Below are 23,932 nucleotides of genomic sequence, written 5' to 3' on the forward strand. Positions count from 1 at the left end.
AAATTCCATACCGATTAAGCCAGTGATCCAGCTAGCTCAGTATCTTGAGACCTACTTAAGGTCTTTCATGTTAAGTTCACCAATAGTTTCAAAAAAATTGTTACTTTTTATTTCTGAAGGCTTCTGGAAAGGAATGGCTTTGGTTTTACAACCAGTTTTGTCTCTGAAATTAACTGCCTAGACTTTGGCCAAGGTGTTCTATTAATTGTCAAATGTCAATTTAATCATGTTTCTTTCTAGGTTTCTTTATAAGGTGTTTCTATTCCTAGATTTGATACTGTTTTATATTATTGCTATATAGGCTTAGATAAGTATGTTGTTTTACCTTCAGAAGCCATATTTTAGCTACAGGTAAAGCCATTCCTAATTAGAATAGTATGTAAACCATACACGTGGGGAACCAACGTTATTCAGCATGTTTTGCTATTACTAACAACTAACAATTTATGCTATTTTAATGTTGTAAATAGTTCCGGAATTTTATTATTTTCTGTATATTGAATTACTGACATCAATAAGTAACTTTTCTCTTTAGTAGCTTATTTCCTGAATCTGTCCATTTGATATCATACTTTTAATTGGTAAGCGCCAATACATATCTATGTTAATTTCTTAAAAATAATGTCATAAAAATGTGGAAGATATTCTGGCATACATTTTTATTAGCCAACTGGTCACATTTTTAGTAAATGCCGAAAAGTAACATATGAATATATAAAACATCAAATGTTTAGCCTAAACTTTATAAATAACAGAAGTGACTAGTAGAACAAAGTATATAGATATTGTCTGCTAAAATAAAGATTTATAAATGGACTATATCAAAAAAATATAATTAGTCTCTTGAACTGATCAAATTGATTATAGTTCTGGGTTTTTTTCCTGTGTCTGTGGAAGTCATACGTACAGCTGTTTTTTTCCTTATTATCTAGTTTGCTTACATTTTTTTGTCCTCCCTTGAACTCACTTTCTCCAGACTTTGGGTATGTCATGAGCATAACCACTCAGATCCACTTTTGGAGGTTGGTGTTGGTTTTAAAGCATGTCCTTGTAGCTGTTCCCCTTCCACTGCTAGTCATTACAGAACTGACCAAAAGGCTATCAACCAGACAAAAGCTTCTGATGCAAAGAATTTGGCAACCCATTAGCTAGAAAACTATTCCCTGAATAATCCAAAATCAATTGAAGCCTTTCCCCTACATGTAATATTATTCTGCCGTTCCATTCATTTCTGCATTCCTCCTTTGTATAGTCTTGGAAAACATAGATCAGTGATGTAGCAGTGAAAGACATTGTGATACCAAATAGGAAACAAGGACTTGGAAGACACATCAGACCTCTTAATTTCCAGGCCACTTGATAGCAGATACAGTTCATTACACAAGAAAATTGCTTGATCTTGGGAAAAGAGGGTGCTGGAGGTGAGGGAAAATGAGTTAGACACCAAGACAGTTCACCTTGCAATTCAATCATTTAGATCTAACTGGAGAATGATTGCTGCCATGTTCCAGAAAAAGAATGAAAGCCTCATTCCACAATAAGATGGTGAATTATACATCTTCTGTGTTTAGATTCTAGAAGAAAGGAAGGTTCTTTTTTCCCTATGCCCTCCATCTGCCCCTTATTCTTCATAACTATAAATCCCATGGTTAAATTCTGTTGTACTCAATAAACATAAACTCATATTTAGAGCTCTGCTGGGACAATATTCTAAAGCATAAAGTGTAAATATTCAGAAAAAATATGAGCAGAAATATTTTAGTGGATATTTTGTTATATGTTCAGTATTTATAAAAATGTTCTCATATAAAATTTCGAATGACATAATTCTTTCTGTACTTCTTCTTCTCCAGTTGAGCAGTTCTGTGAACACAAAATGTCTTCTCCCGCTCTGACATTTCACTTGTCAGAAAAATCCTTTAATTCCCCTCCCTTTACCCCTCCCGTCTGTCTTTTATTCTTTTTTGATTCCCCTGGTCTCTGACCATCCACCTCAGATTTCTACCATATTTGAATTATAATCAATTGTTCCATGCCTTATGCTATAAACACTTTTATGATAGACACCAAAGGAATAACTTCTGTTATAGTGATGAGCACATCTGAAAAACATATTTTAAAAATAGATATACCATGGATATACTATCTAAGGCTGGTATAGGACAAGGGTTCTAATTGGAAATTGATATAGAAGAAGATCACAGTTTGTCTCAGAGCACTTAATAACATGAATCTAACCCAATAAGAAGGGCAAAGGCTGAAAAAGTGATAACTCTTTAAACAAGCTACTGAGGATTAGCCATTACATTTTAGAACCACTGCATGTGGTATTTGTATATTGTATATCTGAGTCCTGTGAGCTAAGGAAGAAAAGATTGATTTTTGGAGCAAAAGCATCTTTACCGTGACTAGGCAAAATCAAAAAGGGAAATAACAGTCAGAAGTTGATAGATGTCAACTATCAAAAACAACTTAAATTCTGAATTAGAGTTTAGTAGCTCTGGAATTAAAATGGATCTAGATTGCCCATGAATATAAGGACAGTACAGTACATCTCTGGAGTTATGGAGATGGAAAAGATCAAGAGTATATCTTCTTAAGAGTACACTTTTCATGGCGGCAACTAAGCTGGGAGAAAAGCTAATATTCCATTGCTGGTAGTATAACCCACAAATATATTAAAAAATTCTTTTGGAACATAAAAAATTTATGTTAATGTATATGGAATCAAGAGGTAATAACTATAGTAGTTCCTTTTGGACCAAAATAAATTGCCAACCACATATATAATTAATTTTCAGAACTCTCTAGGTATTATGTCTTCAATATGCACCTTCTAAATTAGTTAAATAGAGGAATCAAGAAATGGTAGAAATAGGGGAAATAGGAAAGAAAACTTTTTAAAAACAAGATATTGTACTTGTCATAGAAATTTAAACAGCAGGGTAACCTTTCTCAAAAAGATGTATCACAAGATTATCTCTAGTCAAAAATGACTGCAGAGTAGGAAGAAATCTCGGAAGCCTACCAAAAAGGTAATTTAGGCAAAGGGAAGGAAGGAAGGGAGGGAGGGAAGAAGGGAGGAAGGGAGGAAGAGAATGAGAGAGGGAGAAAAAAGAAAAGAATTCCCTACCACCACATTAAAAAAAAATTTAGGACACTTTAGAGTCGTGTCTCAGACTCCCAAAATTGATTTCTATAAGAATAAAGATAGTTTTTAGTTGTACACAGAAACATATACACATGATGTAGCAATCGAGAATCTTAAAGAGTGAAATGAAACAATTTATATTAACTAGATATTTCAGAAAAATGATTATGTTTATAAAAAGATAAGGGCCTAGGAACACTATCCAAAGAAGAAAAATAAACTGGAAAGAATGTAAATATAAACACAAGTAATACAATTTCTCCAGAAAGAAATGTCAACAGAAAGAGAATACCCTTTAAAAGTTACTCCAGTGCTGGGAAAACTAGATACCCACTTGCAGAATGAAATTAGACCTTTATCTCACATCATATGAAAAAAATCAACTCAAAATGGGTTAAAGCCTTAAACATAAGATCTGAAACCATGAAACTACTCAGAGAAAACCTAGGGAAACAGCTCTATGCCATCAATCTGGGCAATGATTGTTTTTGGATATGATGACAAAAACAGGCAACAAAAACAAACATAATAGACAAATGGGATTACATCAAAAGAAAAAGCTCTGTAAGCAAAGGAAACAATCCACAGAGTAAAGAGACAACCAATGGAACGGGAGATATATTTTCAAACCATTCATCTGATAAGGGGTTAACATTCAAAATATGTAAGGTACTCAATAGGAAGAAAACAACCCAAATAAAAAATGAACAAAGGTCCTGAATAAATAGACATTTCTCTAAAAATGACATACAAATGGCCAATAGATAATATGAAAAAAATGCTTAACATCACCAATCACAAAACCACAATGAGGTGTTACTTCCCACTTGTTGGAATGGTGATTATCAAAAATGAAAGACAACAAGTACTGGCAAGGATGTGGAGAAAAGGGTATACTGTTGGTGGGAATGTAAATTAGTACAACCACTATGAGAAACAATATGGAGGTTTCTCAAAAATAAAACTGCCATATGATCCAGCAGTCCCACCATTGCCATATACATCTGAAGAAAATGAAATCAATATGTTGAAGAGAGATTTGCATTACCACGTTCACTTTGGCATTATTCACAATAGTCAAGATACTGAACCAACCTGAGTTTCTGTCAATTGAAGGGCATTGTATTAAGTGAAATAAGTCAGGCACAGAAAGAGAAATAATGCATGATTTCATTTATATATGGAATCTAAAAAGAACTCATAGATGCAGAGAGTAGAATGGTGGTCACCAGTGGTTAGCAAGTGGAGGAGTTGGGGAAATGTTGGTCAGAGGATACAAAATTTCAGTTAAGAGGAGTAAATTCAAGAAATCTGTTGTACATCATGGTGCTTATAGTTAATAACCATATAATGTATATTTGAAAATTTCTAAGAGAGTAGACTTTAGGTTTTATATCAACACAAAAGTATATGAGGTGATGCATATGTTAATTAGCTTGACCTAGCCTATCCATAATGTATATATTTATCAAAAGATGCTCTACATCATAATTATATACAATTTTGTCAATTTTTAAAAAGTCATCCAAGTCATTAACAACAGTATTAGAAAAAATAAATCATAGTGAAATAGAATGATTATTTAAGGGATTCTGAGTAGAGCTAACTATTGGTTTCAGGCATAGTAATTATTGTTCTTTCAGTCGAGAAGAAGGTCAATGTGGTAGGTCATTACAGAAAATAATGCTAGAATGTTTTTTAGAAAACTGGATAGAGCTGTGTACCTACATAGAATAAAATATTGAAAGACCAAATACTAAGCGAAATACGTCAAAACGTGCCATTTAACCTTCTAACCCTAGTTTGGATCCAAGGGAAAGTGCCTAATCTTTTTAAAGAGAGATACTTAAGAATAATTTCTTTATTCATGTATCTGACAAATATTTATTGATCTGCTTCTACGTACCCAGGCACTGTTTTAAGTTCCTAAGATACATTAAGGAATCAGACAAAAATCTATGTCTAGCAGAATTTGTATTCTAGTAAATGAGACACATAACATGCAACAAATGCAATAAATAGGTACATTATATAATGTGTTTGAAGAGGATTAAATGCTGTGAAAAAATAGAGCAGGGTAAGAGTGATTGGAGATGCAGAGGGATTGCAATCTCCTCTTTTAAGTTACAAAACATGAAAACTTGAGTGCCTCTACAATGTGTTTTCAGAAAGGTGCACACCAGGTATATCAAGGGAGATGTCCATGTAGCCAGGGCGGGGGGTGTCCAGTAAATGAGTGTTTGATTTTTAACTACTCAATAATTATTGATTGGTTCAAAGCAGTTGTCATAGCAGAAAGTAAGTTATAGAACTCTCATAATAGAAATACATAGTTTTTCGTGAATGCTATAATAAACAAAATCTGTGATGTCTACCATTAATTGAATCCCTAACACCTGTTCTCTTTGTTTACCTTACTTTTGTTTTTCATTTTGTCAAATACTATTTCCTACTGTTTTAAAACAAAATAATTAAACATATGTGCAGTTTTAGTCACAAAACATTTACACTTTTTCCATCAGTGTTAATGATAATATAATTGCCTATGTTTGTATGATTATGAGAAGAGGAGTAGTTTATTTACCACAGATAAATATGTACAGCTTATCTGTTTGAGTGGGGACTGAAGAATATGAAGAGATTTACCAATTTAGGGACAGGCTAGGGCCCTTTGGCTTGGCTTCATGTATCTTTTTGCTTAGCTATTTTAATTTTATACACTTATGTTACTGCAGTAATAGTCTCAGTAGGGGTTATTGTTAATGACACTCAAATTCAAGACCATATAGATATTGGAACCTCTGCTTTTCTTTCTCAACCCTTGAAACATCATTAGAATTAAGAAAGTAATGTATTATTTTTAAACTACAGTAATAATAGTTCCAAAGAGCTTTATGCTCTTTACCAGTTAAAATCTCACTTGATCCTTATAATAACGTTATGATCTCAGGATGTCAGTGTTCCTTGGAACCTGAAAAGACTTTATCAAGGTCACCAGACTAGTGGGGCTAGTTAGGTGTTGGGCCAAGAAGAATACTACACAGTAACAAACAAACATCTTAACAACAAACACCTAAGTTATTTTTGTTTAAGGGACTTGGTTTTGTTGTGAAACCTGAAAAAGTATTCAATAGAGTTTACTAAATCAAGATTTAGTATTGTCTAAGTCAGTGCCTGTCATTACATGACTAAGCATCTTTCCTTTTGCTCCACTGTTCCTGTTTCCTGCCCCAGCCAGAAGCTCTCCTCACCTCATCTCACCTTTCCCTTTCATCTCAGGAGGGTAGGAACAGAACTGTTATAATCTCCAGCAAGAGAAGCAACCAAGTATGTAAAAAGAATTGTGGTTGGCTTATTTTTAATCTTATACTCACTTAGTGTATGAACTATAAGCTTTTTAAAAAGTGAAAACATCATCTATAATAATTCTTAATAATTTATAATTTTTAAGCTTGAAAAATTCTCAAACTGGATATTATAAAAATTAATATTTCAAAGCCAGCTTTTAAACACTCTCTCAATAATTTATGAATGAAGCCAAAATTTTAGAGTTGAAATTTGTGAAATGTTCCAGTCTCAGTACTCATTATTACAGATGTAGAATTGCCAAACATTGGGTCATTTTAGTCATCTACTGTCAGTTAATGAGTTTCTAGAACATTAATTGCTACAGGCTTTGCCTCAGGTCTCTCTTTCCCAAGTCTAGTCATTAACTAGACTTGAAAAAGAATAACCTACCACATTTTGTTTTATGAAAGAGCAGCAATAAAAATTACTATTCTTGAAATCTAAAGGTTTTTTTTCTTGCAGTTCAAAAATTTTAGTCTTTTTAGCTTCTTTTTTTTTTTTTTTGCACTCTATTAAGAAATTGGTAAACAGGTTTAATTGCATATTGAATAATGAGATGAAATTTAGCATTATCCAACAGGAATGACCCACCCACTCCCAGATGAAAGCATCACATTATTTGTTAAGTCTCTCTAAATATTAAAATAACTACCCGGGCAAGGAGACTTAACAACCTCATTCCAGATCTTTACAGGATTATTAGGATAGTCTTCTTTATTGTTCAAATAGGTTACTACTTACAGATTTGGGAATTTTCTGCCTGGTTTTCTTCTTAATTAGAAAGAAGGCAAGGTGAGTCCCTCTCCTTGAATATGGAATTCCACAGCCTCTTATCTACTCAAGGACTTTGATCCTCAACTTAACCTCCTTTCTTCTGCATCAGTATCCCCCTCAGTAATACAACGTGCTGTAATATTGTTATATCCAGTGGTCGAGTCTCTGTCCTCGTATTCTTTCTGGTGGCAAATCCTCACAGTTGGTCCTCTATCCTTTTTGAAATACTTCCTGCACTTAGCCTGTAGGATACCATGCTGTACTCACCTGGCTTCCCCAATGCTTTTCTAGCTATTCCTTTCAGTCTCTCTTACTTGTTGGTCCTTCTCTCCCCAAACTGTAAACATTATTTGATTGCCAGGGCCCAGTCCTTGCATGTCTTTCCTTCTCTGTCCACATACCTTCTCTAAGTGATAAATATTCTTAGCTTTATACCTATCATCTACATGCCAGTGGCTCCCAAATAAATATCTTCAGTCTGAATCAATTAACTCCAGGCTTATTTGCTCTCTCTTTTTCTATGGCTAATAGACTTTGCAAACTTAAACTTCCCCAAACTGAGCTTCTGATACCAACCCTGCTCCCCAAATCTGTTTCTTCTGCAATCTCAATCTTTTGTTTCACACAGTAACTCCATCCTTCTGAAGGCTTAAGCCAAAACCTTGGGGTTAACTTGAATATTCTTTTCCTTAAACCCCTTGTTCAGTTCTTTAGAAAACTCCTATGTCCTTTTTTCAAAATATATCCAGAATTTGACTATTTTAAGTCAGTTCCCCTGCCACTACCTGGGCTTAGCCACCATCATCACTCACCTGTATTGATAATCTCCCCCGCCGGCATTTCTTGTCTCTACCTTTGTCATCTCTCAGCCTGTTTCAATAGAGCAGCCAAAGTAATTCTGTGAAAACCTAAGTCAGATCATGGCTTTTGATCAAGTCAGATCAAAACTTCCAATGACTTCACCTCTTAGTAAATTATATCCAACATTCTTACACTGGTCTTCAAGGTTTGCATCATCTGTCCCACACCCCAATTCTCCAACGTGACTTCCTGCAGTCTCCATCCTTCATTATTCCAGCCACATCCACCTCCTCAATGGTCCTTGAATATACCAGGTATGTTCCTGCCTCAGAGCAGGGGTTAGAACCAAGGCTTTTCAGATTCCAAAGACTATTCTAAATTTAAACAATTTAATAGAGACTCTCCAGAAATTCTAATGAAAATATTCTCATAAAATGTAGTACCTTAATCATATACTCATTTTTAAATGCCCTTATTAAAAGGAATTCTAAATAGAGTACTTCATTCTCCTGTGTTATTTCCTAAAATCTGATGTAAACAATTATGAGACTAACTAGAAAAATATCTAACAGCTGTTATTTGACATGTACCTGTTAATGATAAGTGATTCAATAAAAGCATCTAAATATGGCCAGCAAATGTTTATTTAGTATCTATTAAGTTCTAGCATCTACTATAAACTCAGATATGTCAGGTCCCATGTTTGGGGGATACAGTGGTAAAAGATATATAGATACACACACACACATATGAACACATGCATGTACATACACTGTGTGTATATATGTATGTGTGTGTATGTACATGCATATGTACATATGTATATATATAGAGAGAAAGAGAATGAGAGAGAAACTGGAGAAGGCCCAGGTGATTCTGCCAAAGGGACTATTAAGTGCCTTTGTTCAAAAGGAAATAAAACATATGGGTGTTAAATGAGTCCAGTAAGGCAAGTCTTAGTCAAAGTCATAGTATCAATTAATGAGTTCATCATATTAACAAAATGAAAATTATCTCAATCTTGATAATTTTAAGATCACCTTGATTATCTCGATCTCAGATTTGCATAAAACACCTCTGATAAATTCAACATTCATTAATGATGTAAAGAAAGCTCTTTGAAAAGTAAGACTAGAAGGAAATTTACTTAATCTGACAAAGAGTACCTGAAAAAAAAACCTTATATCAAACATAGTATCTTTTACTAGGATCCAAGTGAAATAATGATGTCTAATCAATATAACGGATGGTCTAGCCAGTGCAATAAGACAAGAAAAAGACATAAAATGTGTAAGGATCAGAAAGTAAGAAATAAAAATCATTCACAGGTGATATGATTGGGTCACAGAAAATCCAAAACAATCTTCAAATAAAGTTTTAGAATGAATAAGAACATTTAGCAACAATGCCGAGTACAGAATTGATACACAAAAATTGGTTGTATTTCTCCATACCAGAAATAAACATCATTTAGAAAAAATTAAATATATAGAACAGTACTTTAAAGCATCAAATACCTAGGAGTAAGCCTAATAAAAAATGTACACTTCTATACAGAACATGACAAAACATCTTCAAAAGCATAGAAGACCTCAATAAATATGTATGCGTTGGAGGATTCAGTATTATAAAGATGTTCTCCCTAAGTTCATTGGGCTTAATGTAATGAATATATTCAAACAAATTCAATAAAAACCAGTAGGTTTTTATGAAAACTGACAAGCTGATTCTAAAATTTACATGGAAATGCATAGGGCCAAAAACAGCTAAGACTCTTGAAGAGGAAAAAGGAATTACAGAGAAATTATAAAACAAAGTAATTAAGAGTTTGGATTGAAAAAAAGGCTAATGAACCAGAAAGGAGAGTTCAAAAACTAATTTATGTACATTTATAGACTCTTGATTTGTCACAGGTGTCATCTTTTCAATAAATGATATTTAGTCAGTTGGCTATCCATATGGTAAAAATGAAACTTGACCCTAAATTCATACCATACACAAAAATCCATAAAAGCAAATTGTAGTGATTTTATATAAATATGAAATTTCAAACATTAAATCTTCCAGAATACAAAATGCAAGATTATCTTCAGGGTCTTCGGATAGAACAAGGTTTGTTTGAATTAAAAAAGCATTATCTAAAAAGAAAAAGATTGATAAATTAGACTGTATTAAAATTAAGAACTCCCATCATTTAAAGACATCAAGAAAGTAAAATTGAAAACCACAGAGTTAAAGACGACAACATTTGCAGACTGTTTAACGGGCAAAAAGCTCATACCAGGACTATGGAAGAACTACAGATGAGTAAGAAATATACCAAATAGAAGAGCAGCTAGAAGACTTCAACATAACTCCGCAAAGCAGGATATCCAAATGGCCAGTAAAGCTATGGAAAGGGGCATCATTATTCTTCAGGGGAACAGAAGTCAGAACCATAAGAAAGATGTCACTTCGAATCCACTGGAATGGATGAAACAGAGAAGCCTGCCAGGGCTCTGTGGAGAGGATGCAAAACAATGGACACTCATATATTGCTAGTAGGAATGTAAATAGGTACTGGCAGTTTAGAAAACTATTCTGTATTACATGCTGAACCTGAGCAGACTCGTGCCTTATGACCCAGCAAAATTTCACTCCTAGGCGTAAGTGCCTGCATATGTGTACCTGCATAATAAGAGCAAAGATGTGTACAGACATGTCCACAGCAGGATATATGTAAACAGCAGTGTAAAATGTTCATTCAAACAATGGACATTCAAAACACTAACCATTGTGTTTCCATTTACATAAAGTTCAAAAATAGACAAAACTAATCTATGGTGGTAAAAATCAGAATATTGGTTACTTCTCAGAAGGTGAGAGGGTTTAGATATGAAGAGGGACCAAGAGGAGGATTTTGGAATGTTAGTGTTACTGGGTGGTGATTATAAAAGTGTTCAGTTTGTGTTAATTTGCTGAGATAAACACTTATGATTTATACTTTAGTATGTCTCTATTATGCTACAATATTTTTAAAAGATTACTTAAAATCCTCATTGCAATATAGCAATTAAATAGGTATTACGTTTACCTATTTTCTCAATTGATTTGTTTCTGTTTCAGTGTCCTACAATTCTTGGAAAAGGCATTACATGAACTAATAAATATAGTAGAACCTCAGGAAAACATACCCTTGGCCATACCAATTACTGTAATTTTTCCTGGATATTTTGGGTTCACAAGCATGAGAAAACAAAGTTTTAAGAGGCACTTTATCAAATAAATACATTTTTATTCCAAATGAATGCATTCTTCTGTGGTCTAGACATTAGTCTATGCCTGCATTTTTCAATACATATAAAATATGTATATACTTTAAAAATGAAGTGTGATCATGCTTTACATGTTATTTTGTGACTTATTTTACACCTAAAATGTTTGAAATCTATTTATAAAAACAAATGTCTACCTAATATATTTTATAAAACAAATGTTAAGATATTAAAACTCTTAAGGTAATATAGAGGAAGTAAATTCCCTTTTACCTCTGACCTCCCACATTACTAATTCCCAGAATCAAGCATGTTAGAAGATTCTCTGTGTAAATGCCAGTGTGGGTTTTTGTTTTTGTTTTTGTGTTTTTTGGTTGTTGTTTTTTTTTTACAGAGTTTGAGATTATACTCTTTCAACTTTTTTTTTCTACAAATATAGTTTCAGTACTTTATCTATCAGTGCATAAATGTCTACATCCATTCTACATCAGTCCTTTAAATATAGATCATATCTATATCATTCTTTTCAATGGCTACACAATATTCCAACATAGAGAAATTTTATGATTTATTTAGCCTTTCTTCTAGTATTTAGTATTTTTCCAGTTTTTTCTTTATGAAAGTGATACAACAGACATCTATGTGCATGTATGTGTGTCTGCATACATATGTGTATATCTTCATATATTTCAGAAAATATGTAAGAACTGCTGAGTTAAGAATATAAATATTTTTAAATACTAAAAATAACTCAAACCATACTTCTGTGAGTAGTCATTAATATTGGATACAACATCACAGCAAAACAAATGTAATCAAGAATTTAAGTAAGGCAGCAAAATGGGAACCAATGAATCTGTTCAGGCAAGAAGACTATATTAAGGGTTGGTGTGGGATTTAGTGGAAAGGAATACATATGGGAGATAATTTACCACTGCCCCATACTCATAGCCATAGTACCCATTTTTCCCTTAGTAGTTAACAAAAACTAATGTCAAATATAAAAGGCACAAACAACTTAAAACTATAGCCAGTATTCACAGATAGAAATTATAATACAATACAATTAAGTGACCAATTTATAATACTTATAGTCAGGTAAAATATTTCACTCAGATTCCTTAAAATTAGAAATTGTCTTCTCAGGATTAGGCTACATTGTCTCTGAAAAGCCATCATCCTTGAGTCATGCTGTTCTAAGGATGAGTTTTTCTTCTAATGGACAATTGTTGATCGCTTAAATCTGTACCTACTGCTGATAGTCGGTTTTAGTTTAACCCCAGGACATGAAGACATCAGAACCTCTTAGAAATAAAGCAGTGGCTATTATATGTATTAATGTGCTCTAAAGATAGTTAAATTTAGATGGGAGCAAATAAAATTTCTTCTTTACAGCCAGCAAATTAGTACTGTGGCTCCTCGTCATTTACCTCCTCCATGTGTCAGAATAAAATCTTTCCTTGACATAACACAAGATCAGTAATAGTAAGGGAACAGGAGATGTAGTGGAAATTTGGATCGCTGAATGACTTTTAGCCTTTCTGCATAATAGTGGCAGATATTTGAGTACTTGTTATGTGCAAGGTGCACTTGTAAGGCCTAATTTGTATTATTTCATTTACTCATTATAACAACCCTATGAGGTAGATGGAAAATAAGCACTATCTAACAGATTGGTAATAGGACGCATAGAAAAGCTAAGCCAAGTCAACAACTGGTATGTTGCAGAGCCAGTATTCATATCCAGCTACTGTGGCTACAGAACTCCTACCCTTAACGATTTCACTAAAGCTGAAGATTCATTTGGTTTAAACTTGTGAACCCCAGGCTCCACCTCTTTTCCCCTGTTCCCCACTTTGAAGCCCACAGAGTCTCAGTGGGTCATAAGATATCCCTCTGCCATTGGGAAGAGGAGCTGGGCAAAGGCAGATGTCTCTACAGATGTGTTATTGGGAAATTGGGTGTCATAACCTTGTCTTACCATTTAACTTATTTTGTGATTTTTTTGTTTTTGCTGAAAGCCATTTGTGATGTATCTGGTAATAGGAACTAAGATAATCAGGCTTTTAGTGTGAGATATTATGTTAATCTGGGTAGGAGCTGAGCTATGTTTAATTTGTTGTAGCTATGCCTGAGGCTTATGTTTCCTCTAGGTTTTGGTTTTTGGTGTGTGTGTGTGTTTTTTCTCCCCTGTTATCTTTGAGCTTCCCTAAGAACTCCTTCTCAAATAGAGTCTGTAACAAGCTCTCTCAAATGCAGTCCACTGCTATTATTTTGAAGCCCTGTTGATGTGATGGTAGTGTACTGGGGAGGGGAAGTGTGTTCTAAGCTTATGATTAAAACTCGGGTTGCTGTAGTGGGCCTGAGTCTCTGGACTGTGACTTGAAGAAGTATTTCTTAGCCTTTTTTACCTCTCTCCTTGTGTGAGAAGGCTAGGGAGAACTCAATTTGTCTAATTGTTCTTACTTAGGTCAGATAAGGCTCTGGTAAAGGAGTTTCCCTTGAAGTCAGGCCTTTGCTGAAGAGTACAGAACACTCTGGATGTATTTAAAAATGATTACTTATCCCCTGAGTGTACTGAAGAATTATAACTTTCCCCCTCTCCGTGCCTAAAGAAGAAAGGAATTTTTCTGTGATCTTCACAGTGAGAACCTGATGAAGCTTCTGGAGTTAAAACAGGAAAGTGTGGGGAATCCCCACTTAAGACTGGGGTCCCAGGAGTTTTAAACTCTCAAGCTAGTTCACCCTTACCCTCTGGAAATTTATCAATTACTATTTAAATGTTCCTGCTAGTTACTTATTTCAGTAACTTCTGCTTCTGCTAAGCTGTGATTCTTTGTTTTTATCTACCTTTCCAGTTTTGGAGGCAGTGGTTTGCCCTGTGACTTCAATTTTCTGATGGCTCTAAGAAGAGTTGTTTTCAGTTTATTAGGCTTTTTTCTTGTGAGGAAGCTAGGTGACAATTTCCAAGCTCTTAACATGTTGGAGTGTGGTGAGGGAGAACACATAATCTCATAAAACTTACATAGTGTCTTAGTTCATTTGGCCCACTGTAACAAAATACTGCATAATTTAAGAATAATCGAAATTTATTTTTTACAGTTTTAGAGGCTGGGAAGTCCAAGATCAAGGTACCAGCAGATATGGTGTCTGGAGAGGGCTCACTCTCTGTTTTGCAGATGGTGTCTTGCTGTGTTCTCACATGACAGAAAGGCCAGGAAGCTCCCTTCAACTTCTTGTATCAGGGCATTAATTCCATTCATGAAGGCAGAGCCCTCATGACTTAATCCCTTCCCAAAAGTGATTCCTATTAATACTGCCACAATGGGGATAGGTTTCAAATGAATTTTGGAGGGACACATTCAGACCGTAACAGATAGTAGCTCTAAATTTTCCAAATTTTTAAAAAATATAAGTCTTGTCATTTCAATGACAATACACAGGAAATGTCACCATCAAATGATAGTTCTTGATTCTGCCTGCATATTTGGAGGGTTTTATTTTGTTTTTAATACCAGTGCTTGGGCCCTTCCCTAGGCCATCTGAGTCAGAATTTTTAGGGGTTAGGCTTGAATATCCACCCCCTGTCCCTACCCTAGCTTCTTACATGTGAAAACCATGCCATAGAGCAATGGTTCTGAAACTTAAGTGTGCATCTCAGAATCACCTGGAAGATTTGAAATTCAGATTGCAGGGCCCTGCCTCCCAGAATTTCTGACTCAATGGATGTAGGGTGGAACCCAAGAATTTACATGTCTAACAAGTTACAGATGATGCTGATGTTGCTGGCACTGAACCACATTTAGCAAACTACTACCATAGCAGATCCTAAAAAGAAATTACAGCAGTTGAAATCCATGATCTGCTTATTCCTCTTGCAAAATGAGACACCATAATTTCCCATTTTTCCTGTGAACTCTCTGGTTGATTAGGTCAAAATGCTCAGTTTGGGCTCCCTTTTTTTTCTTTTGGTATATTAAATTTTTCTATTTTTTAGGTTTCTATGGCCAGATTCTCTTTACATGCCACCTAACTTTCCTTCTGGGTGATCTTATATATTTCCATAGTTTACTTCATCTAAATGCTGATTATTTAAAAATCTATTTGTCCAGTTGTATTTCTCTTCTGAGCTTCACATCTGTATTTTCAATTAGTTGCTTGACATATCCATGAAGATATTCCCCAAAAAGCTGCCCTCAGCCTGTCTACATCTGACATATATTTCTGCCTCAGGGTCCCCTTTCTTTGTTAATGACACCAAGATATATTCTATTTTTTCAAGCCAAAAACCTGCATGTCGACTTTGATTTCTCTTCCTTATCCCTCTCTCAAAATGGTCCCCAAAGCCTAGAAAAACTATTTCCTTAATATCTCTCAAATCCATTTCACTCCTTTTATGCCACTATTTTATACTATTCGGTTGGTGTAAAAGTAATTGTGGTTTCTGCCATTACTTTCAAAGGCAAACCCGCAATTACTTTTACACCAACCTACACTTCTGACTGAGTGTTCCAATGAGATGATCTCATTTTATAAAAGCTAAAGCTAGAACTGTATCATTGGTGAGAGGGAATACAAACTAATTTATTACTGACACCCCTTATACCACCCATGAACCAGTGCTCTCCAGTATGCGAGTGTGAAGAGGTTCCTAATTTGAGCTAGTGTGTCCTGCACTGGAAAGCTGGCTCTTTGGAGAAAGACTGGAGTAGGTACAACAGATGTCTATTTGCATGAATGGCCAAGGAAGCTCCTGGGAAAGAATTCACTGGAAGTAAGAGAATCTGAAAGAGAGAGTCATATAGGGAAGTTGCCTCAGTAACCAAAACTCAGTTATTGAGAAAAGGAAAATATTAAATATAGCAGGTGATTTGTTACGCTCCACCTCGCTCCTCTGTGAACTTAAGTCCTCTGTAGGTGTTAGATCTGCAAGTAAATAAACGAAATGAACCGTGTGCCAGTTGTTAAGCACTAAACCCGCTTCTAGCCTCTGCTTTGAGATGCTGTGGCCAGGATCCTGCAGACCTCAGTTCTGCTTTGCCAGCTGGCTTCCTGCTAGTCTCTGCCAGTACTGGGAGGTAGCTGTTATAGGGAACCTGGAAGGCTGCTATAATAAAATACCATAAACTAGATAACTTACAAACAAACAACAGACATTTATTTTTTTCATAATTCTAGAGGCTGAGAAGTCTATGATCAAGGCATCAGCAGATTCATTGTCTGTGTAGGGTCTGCCTTCTGGTTCACAGATGGCAACTTCTTACTGTGTTTCACATGGCAGAAGGGATGCAGCAGCTCTCTGGGGCTTCTTTTATAAAAGGGCATTAATCCCATGCATAAGGGCTCTGCCCTGATGACTGAATCATCTCCCAATGGTCTCACCTCCTAATATCATCACTTTGGCGAATAAGTTTCAATAAATAACTCTTGAGGGGGAAACAGACATTCCAAACATAGCAGCAATCCTTTATGTTAAATTCTCTTTGCTCAAACAACTGGAATACGTGTTGTCTCCTGATTGGACCCCAACCAATTTAAACCATTTCACTAACATCACTGTAAAATATTGGGACACAAAAAGTACTATTTGGTTCCCTTCAATGATACTATAGTACATAATAGGAAAAAGGTATTCTGTTTGTCATCTCATGGTAAATGATGCAACTGTATTCTGTAGATGAAATGGTACCTGAGTGAACAGACAGTAGTGTTCAGCTGTATACATAAAATGTGGTGCTGCCTTATGTGCCTGGCCGGCCTGGCCTGGATATGCCCAGGGGACACAGCAGTGCCTACTGGATGTGGTGATAACCAGTGCAGGGGCACACAGAACAAAAAGGGATTAAAACCATTTCTGATGGTGAATTCTCTTCTACTCTGACTTTCTTGGTGAAAAGTAACCAGATTTGTTAGTGAGCTCATATAAGACAGCCTTTGGGAACTCCTAAAACACTTGGTGCAGGTTCATAGAAAACTAGGAAACAGTATTAGCAAGTGACAGAAAGATCCATTGAAATGAGGATTACCCTAGTTAGCTATAGGTGTGTTTTAAATTTTAGTGTTAAAAATCGTGGCCTTTAAAGTAGGAGCTGTTAAATACTCTTATTTTGTCTCTCTAGTTTTGCCATTTTAATATCCTTATTTGCTATTAATCGAGTTCTTTGACTAGAACACAAATCTACAAAGTGGTTTAGTTATCCTGATTCACAGCTCTGATCTACATACAAGCCAGTGTAGAAGAGAACTAAGGACTTGGAGTTTAAAATGCAAGCACAGGAGGTCTCAGCATCTTTCAAAGCTCTTCGCTCAGTGGGGAGCAAGCAACGTTCAGTGCTTATCATCTCTTTTCTGCCCCTTCACTGAGCCCCATTCTTCTTCCACATTCTATGGTCTTGTTAGAGATTATGGATATTCAAAATGTAATATTGACTAATGGTGTCTGCAGCTATACTGTCTTAGTTTCTCCTTTATGAAAGTTTATATCTTTTCTTCCTGAGTAATTGGTTTGATTTTTTTTTTCATGATTGTTGACTTGGGAAGTCTGTGGATATGTGTGGCTGCCTCCCCATCAGCCATTACCCCTACACTTGCCAAATTGTGCACTGAAGTGTCCTAAGGCACCACAGAGAATTCAGAGGACAGTGGAATATTTATAAATTTCAAGAGAAATATTGTGACATTCATTGGACATTGCATGAACTATTATTATTGAGTTGTTTGAATGTGACTACTTAATAAAAGGAAGAAAAAAGGACCTGTTTGATGTTTCTTTTGATTTATGGGCACTATGAAAAAATCGCTGAGGCACTAAGGGCACTGGGAACAGAGTAAGTTTGGGAATCTCTGCATTACCCTCTTCCCAACAACTCATGTCTCTTTAGGGGATCCATATAGATATGGGACCTTTCTCACCCCCAGATTCAGGAGATGGAGCATAGGATAAAACTAAATTAATCAATTCAATCTACCCTGCTGGCCTTGTTAAGAAGTGAACGAATTAAGAGATGAACATGTGATCCACATCAACCAGATTAGAGTAAAACTCAGGTTACTTGCTTGGAATGCTGTAACTCAGTATCTCTTCTTTTCCTCTTCCTCCTCCCCCTCCTTCTTCTTCTTTTCCCTCTCTCTCTCTCTCTCTGTTTTTCTCTGGCTAAAAAAGCATGTAGCTACTGAGGTAGTTACATCAGCACTCTTAGCATTGTCATACTATTAATTTTTGTTTTCTGTTATTACTGTTGAGAAGTCATCAATTAATCAGTTTTGATGATTTGAAAGTAAAGTTTCTCTCTGGCTGCTTTTAAAATTTTCTTTTTGTCTATGTGTTTTTTCAAGCAGTTTTATTCTAGTGTGCCAAGAATATTTATCCTTCGTTGTATTTTTCCTTTTAAGGTTTGCAGAGCTTAATGATTTATGTTTAATGTCCTTCATCTTCTGGAATAGTCATTTTTATCTCTTCAAATGTTGTTTCAATTTTATTCTGTCTTCCTGTTCCTTCTGAGACTTCAGTTACATGTTTCTTGGACATTTTCACTATGTTCCACATGTATTATTTTATGTATCTTACACTGTATTTTTAAGCTCTGTTCTTCAGTATTGAATTGGCCTCACTTTGGGTTTCCTTATGCTTTTAATCTCACATATATAATCTGTTGTCAAATCCGTATGTTGAGTTCTTAATTTCAATTCTTGCCCTTTTTAGTATCTTAGTATATTTGGTCCTTTTCTATTTCATTAAACATATTAATCATAATTATTTCAAAGTCCTTGTCTGCTAAATCCCATCACCAAGTCATATAGGGATCTTTTTTATCTACTGATTCTTGATTTTATGATCTTTTTCTTGGCATGTTAAGTAATTTTTAAAAATGAATTTTGGACATTATATATTAAAAATCATAGAGGTTCCAGATCACATAATCGTCTCCAGGGAAGTTTCATCTTTCCTTTCTGGGTAGATAAAATGAAGACTGATAACAGTTACAACCAGGGACTAAGCTTTATTCACACCAAGTAGTGACTCCATTCACCCCACTAGAGTGTGGCTCTCTAAGGCTTCTGCACAGAAACCTGTACTGTACACTGGAGCCTTGCCTGGCTAGTTCTTAACTTTATTATTATTATTGTCCTGGATCAGAAATGCATACCTTCTTTTCTGGGACTTTGTTCTTAGTTTCTTATTTTTCCATCTCATGCAACTTCAGAATTCAGCAAATATTGTGGGGGAAACTTTCTTGTGCCAACTCTAGTGCTTCACTAATTCCTTTCAATTAAATACTAGCCCTTCAAAACTCTAGTTTTTTAGCCCCAGTACTACAAGACCACCAAAAACTCTCCTGGTCTCCTTTCCCAGTAGCCCTCTGTCCAGGCAATTCTTAGATTCTAGAATCCAAAATTGGTAAATTTACCCATGGTAAAAGCAGCTGGAGATTCTGAGCTGATCTCTCCACAGTTGTCTCTTCCCCAGAATCTTCAGAATCTTGGCCTCCCTTCTTCCTGGTTGTTTCAGGAAGCAAACCACTAATGCACTGGAATAGATAATGTTGTTTATCTCATACAGTTTTTTCTGTGTTTTCTCAGTGGGTGCATTGGTGTATGCTAAGCTCCTCCATCATATCCTAAAATGGAAGTTGATTTTTCACATTAAATTTTGCAATTAAGCCATGTTTTACAAGAGCCCAGTTTTCCATGTATTGCTGAGTAAGGTCAGTAACACTATTAAATACTAAGCACTTTCTGTCAGATGCATTATATGTAATTTAGAAGAAGTCTAGAAGTGATTCTTAAAGGGGAGATTGTAATATTTTTAATGTTTGCAATTGTAACAAGGCCTTTCAAGAAAAGTCTGTGTAATTGTAAACAAGGTAAGAATATCTATGTTACAGGAAGGAGGTGCTACTCAACATACAGAAAACACATTATCTCTTTTCCTCCATGTGACACTTTCTAGGATTAGGGACAGGGAAACATCTGACCAGTTCCACAAAGATAAGGAATTCTGCTAACTCATAGAGATAGCCATATTTCTAATGACCAGCATAGGAAACGCAATATGAGAATTTGCTGTCCTTAGAATAGGAAAGCCAAGGAAATAAAAATCCCCTCAATGAACACCAAATTGGCAATGAAGATAAGCTACGGGATATAGATACCAGGTTACATTTAAATGTAAGTGATAAAGGTTAAGATAAGCTGTTTTTAGTACATGTAAACAGCAAGAGAAATATATAGGAGATTTCCAATTTGCCTTGAATGTTATCTTTCTAAGTACAATGGAGTCCTCTGCTTCATATCACTGCTGTTCTTTTTTCTCTTGAGACGGAGTTTCACTCTTGTTTCCCAGGCTGGAATGCAATGGCATGATCTCAGCTCACCACAACCTCTGCCTCCTGGGTTCAAGCAATTCTCCTGCCTCAGCCTCCCAAGTAGCTGGGATTACAGGTGCACACCACTACACCCAGCTAATTTTGTATTTCTAGTGGAGATGGGGTTTCTCCATGTTTCTCCTATGGTAATCTTGTTTTTTAATTCTTTCTCCCAGGCCTCTTTATTGAATATTTCCATTCCCAGTCAGATGTGACCTGTTCTTCCTTAAAATGCTGTAACACTTTGCTTATGTCTCTCCTAGGACTTTTAATGTAATTTGTCCTGAAGAAAAATTGTTTGTGTTCTTATGTTATCCTTCTTAGTAGATAGTCAGTTCTTTGAGGAAAAGAACTGTGAACTTTTTTTAACTCCACAGCTGGGCCCAACAGAATCTTGCAAACACTAGTCAGTTAATAAATACTTGTTTACGTAAATATAGGTGACATGTGGCTCCCCTAGGCAGTTCACATCACGGATATTTATTTTCTTTGAGGCCAGCTGGATTGGCCTCTGACTCATCACCTTTCTTTAAAGGCTCACCTAATTGGGTAAGACCCAACCAGGAGAATCTCCCTTTTGATTATACAAAGTCAACTTATTATAGCCTAATTGTGGTAGGGATACGCCATCATATTTACAGGTTCCCCTGTGCTCAAGGGGAAGGGCACACAGATAACAGGGATCATCATAAAATTCTGCCTATCGTCTCCTCCTCCCATTTTTTGCATCTTTTTTGTATATCTACTCACCCAAATCGTTGTCAAAATATAATCCCTGGGTTATCAGCACCAGCATCACCTTGAAATTGTTAGAAAAACAAATTCTCAAGCCTCACACCAGATCTACTGCATCAGAAACTCTGGGGGTCCAACTATCTGTGTTCTGACAAGCCCTCTGGGTGATTTTAATGCACAAAATTTAAGAGCCACTGCCTCACCCATAGGTCTTTTATTTCAGCACCATACTATAAGTAACCTTCTCTATTCTCTGCCTTGATTAAAACAAAACACAATAAAAAAAACCAGCCTAACCATATTCCACTAGCTGCCTTAATCCTTAGCTGATGAGCAGCTCGGGAGGAACATGGATTCTGAAACTTGCCATGCCGGGGTCTATTGACTGTGACTCCCTGGCAGCCCCTGCTTCCACCTTCCTATTTTGGTTGCCATTTGCCTTACAAGAGAAAGCACAGTAGTAATTCTGTGTATAACATGTCAACTGAATCAATTGGGTAATTTTTCATCCATCTTTTCCCACATCTTTGCCCATTTAAAAAGTCGAAAGGATTATAATGATGTTGGGTTGATTGCTCTATTTCTTGCTGTTATCACTGCTGCTGTGTTGGGAAACTAGAGAGTTTTCGTGTTATAAATATAACACCTCCTTAGGCTGATAGTAGTTGATTAATCTCAGACATTAGCACTGAAATGATATAAAAACTCATGTTACAGAAACACAGATCTTGCTACATCTAAGTAGAAGCATGTTACAATATAAGAATTGGGGTACAGCACTTTATTTGGAGGTTCTCCATGATAAGAAGTTAAATGTGAACACTGTGTGTGTTTGCACCAGTATTAAATCTATAGTATAGTTCAGTTGCTAAATAATTGGATTTTATTATACTTTAATAAATTTTTCTCACTTAAATTATTGCTGTCATGTGTGAAAAAAGAAAAACAGAAAAAAAATTAAAATAAATAAAATAAATTTTGACCATAAAAGTTAACCAGTCTCTAACCAGAAGTTTTCTAAATCAAGATATATTTTACTTAGCAAATATCTGTATACATTTTTGACATTTTATGAGAAGCAGCTTACAAATTGGCTCACTGGGACATTTCTATAAAAGGAGATCTACTTTTCCGTCGACTCTCCTTCTCATGTCATCTTCCACCCCAAGCTGGTTTCATGAGGGTAGGGCTTTCTGTACATTTTGGCTTCTTAGTGAATCCTCAGCACCTAGAAGATGGTGCTCACAAATATTTGTTGAATGGATATACTTTTTCTATCATTTTATTAGTGAAGTCTTCCTATGTGGGTAGATAAAATGGACCATTTGATAATGGTGATATCAAAATGGCAGCCATTGCTTCAGAACATCCTCAGACAAGTGAGGACCACTGGCTGTTTTCATAAAAACCAGTTCTCCACAAGAACATGGCCTGGGTTTTATTCATGGCTCAACCATGTAGATTACATGCTAAACTAAATTTACAAAATTTAATCCAAGCTTTTTTACTTAGAATCATAGGTTTCCTAATGTGGAAGTGGATACTACAGAGTGTGTGCATGTATGGGTGTGTATAAAAGGAAATACATTTTATACACTTTCTGTGTTCATGTTTATTTCCAATCACATTAAACTAAAATTAGTGGTCAGGTGTGGTGGCTCATCCCTGTAATCCCAGCACTTTGGGAGGCCAAGGAAGGGAGGATTACTTGAGGCTAGAAGTTCAAGAGCAGCCAGGACAACATAGCAACAGCCTATATCTAAAAAAAAAAAAAATTTAACTGGGCATAGTGGTGCATACCTGTGGTCCCAGCTACTCAGGAGGCTAAGACAAGAGGATTCCCTGAGCCCAGGAGGTTGAGGCTGCAGTAAGCTATGATCGCATCACTGCACTCCAGCTTGGGTGATGGAGTAAGGCCCTGTTTTTTACAAAAAATAATTATTGTGGTACCCTTTGCAGTGATTAGCCCCAGCAGGACATTGGAAGAGATGAGCCAACAGAGCCAGCTGGCTGGTAAAAAGCAGTGGTGAGACGGAAGCTGGGTGAGGAGAGCTATCAGAACTCTAGAAAGACTCATGCCTTGCTCTTCCACTTCAGGGGACAGAAGCTGTAACCCAGACCTAGAACTTTAGAGAAAATAATAGTCTAGAGCAGGGCTCCTTTATTCCTAGAATTCTTGTGAATATAATTAGAAATGATTAAAAAATAGGCCAGGTGTGGTGGCTCATACCTGTAATCCCAGCACTTTGGGAGGCTGAAGCGAGTGGATCATGAGATTAGGAGACTGAGACCATCCTGGCTAATGTGGTGAAACCCCGTCTCTACTAAAAATACAAAAAAATTAGCCAGGCATGGTGGCACATGCCTGTAGTCCCAGCTACTCGGGGAGGCTGAGGCAGGAGAATCTCTTGAACCCGGGAGGTGGAGGTTGCAGTGAGCCAAGATGGCACCACTGCACTCCATCCTGGGTGACAGCAAGACATTGTTTCAAAAAAAAATGATTA

General features: G+C 35.9%; 1 long non-coding RNA gene across 4 annotated transcripts in view; it reads left to right on the forward strand.

Moving 5' to 3' along the window:
• Positions 1 to 23,932, forward strand: part of LOC105712542 (uncharacterized) — a 123,159-nt gene that overhangs the window by 12,756 nt on the left and 86,471 nt on the right. The gene's annotated exons all lie outside the window — the stretch shown is intronic.

The sequence above is a fragment of the Aotus nancymaae genome, unplaced genomic scaffold (assembly GCF_030222135.1).
Source record: "Aotus nancymaae isolate 86718 unplaced genomic scaffold, 86718_ANA_hifiasm-v0.15.2.pri h1tg000077l, whole genome shotgun sequence".
NCBI classification, from domain to species: Eukaryota; Metazoa; Chordata; class Mammalia; order Primates; family Aotidae; genus Aotus; species Aotus nancymaae.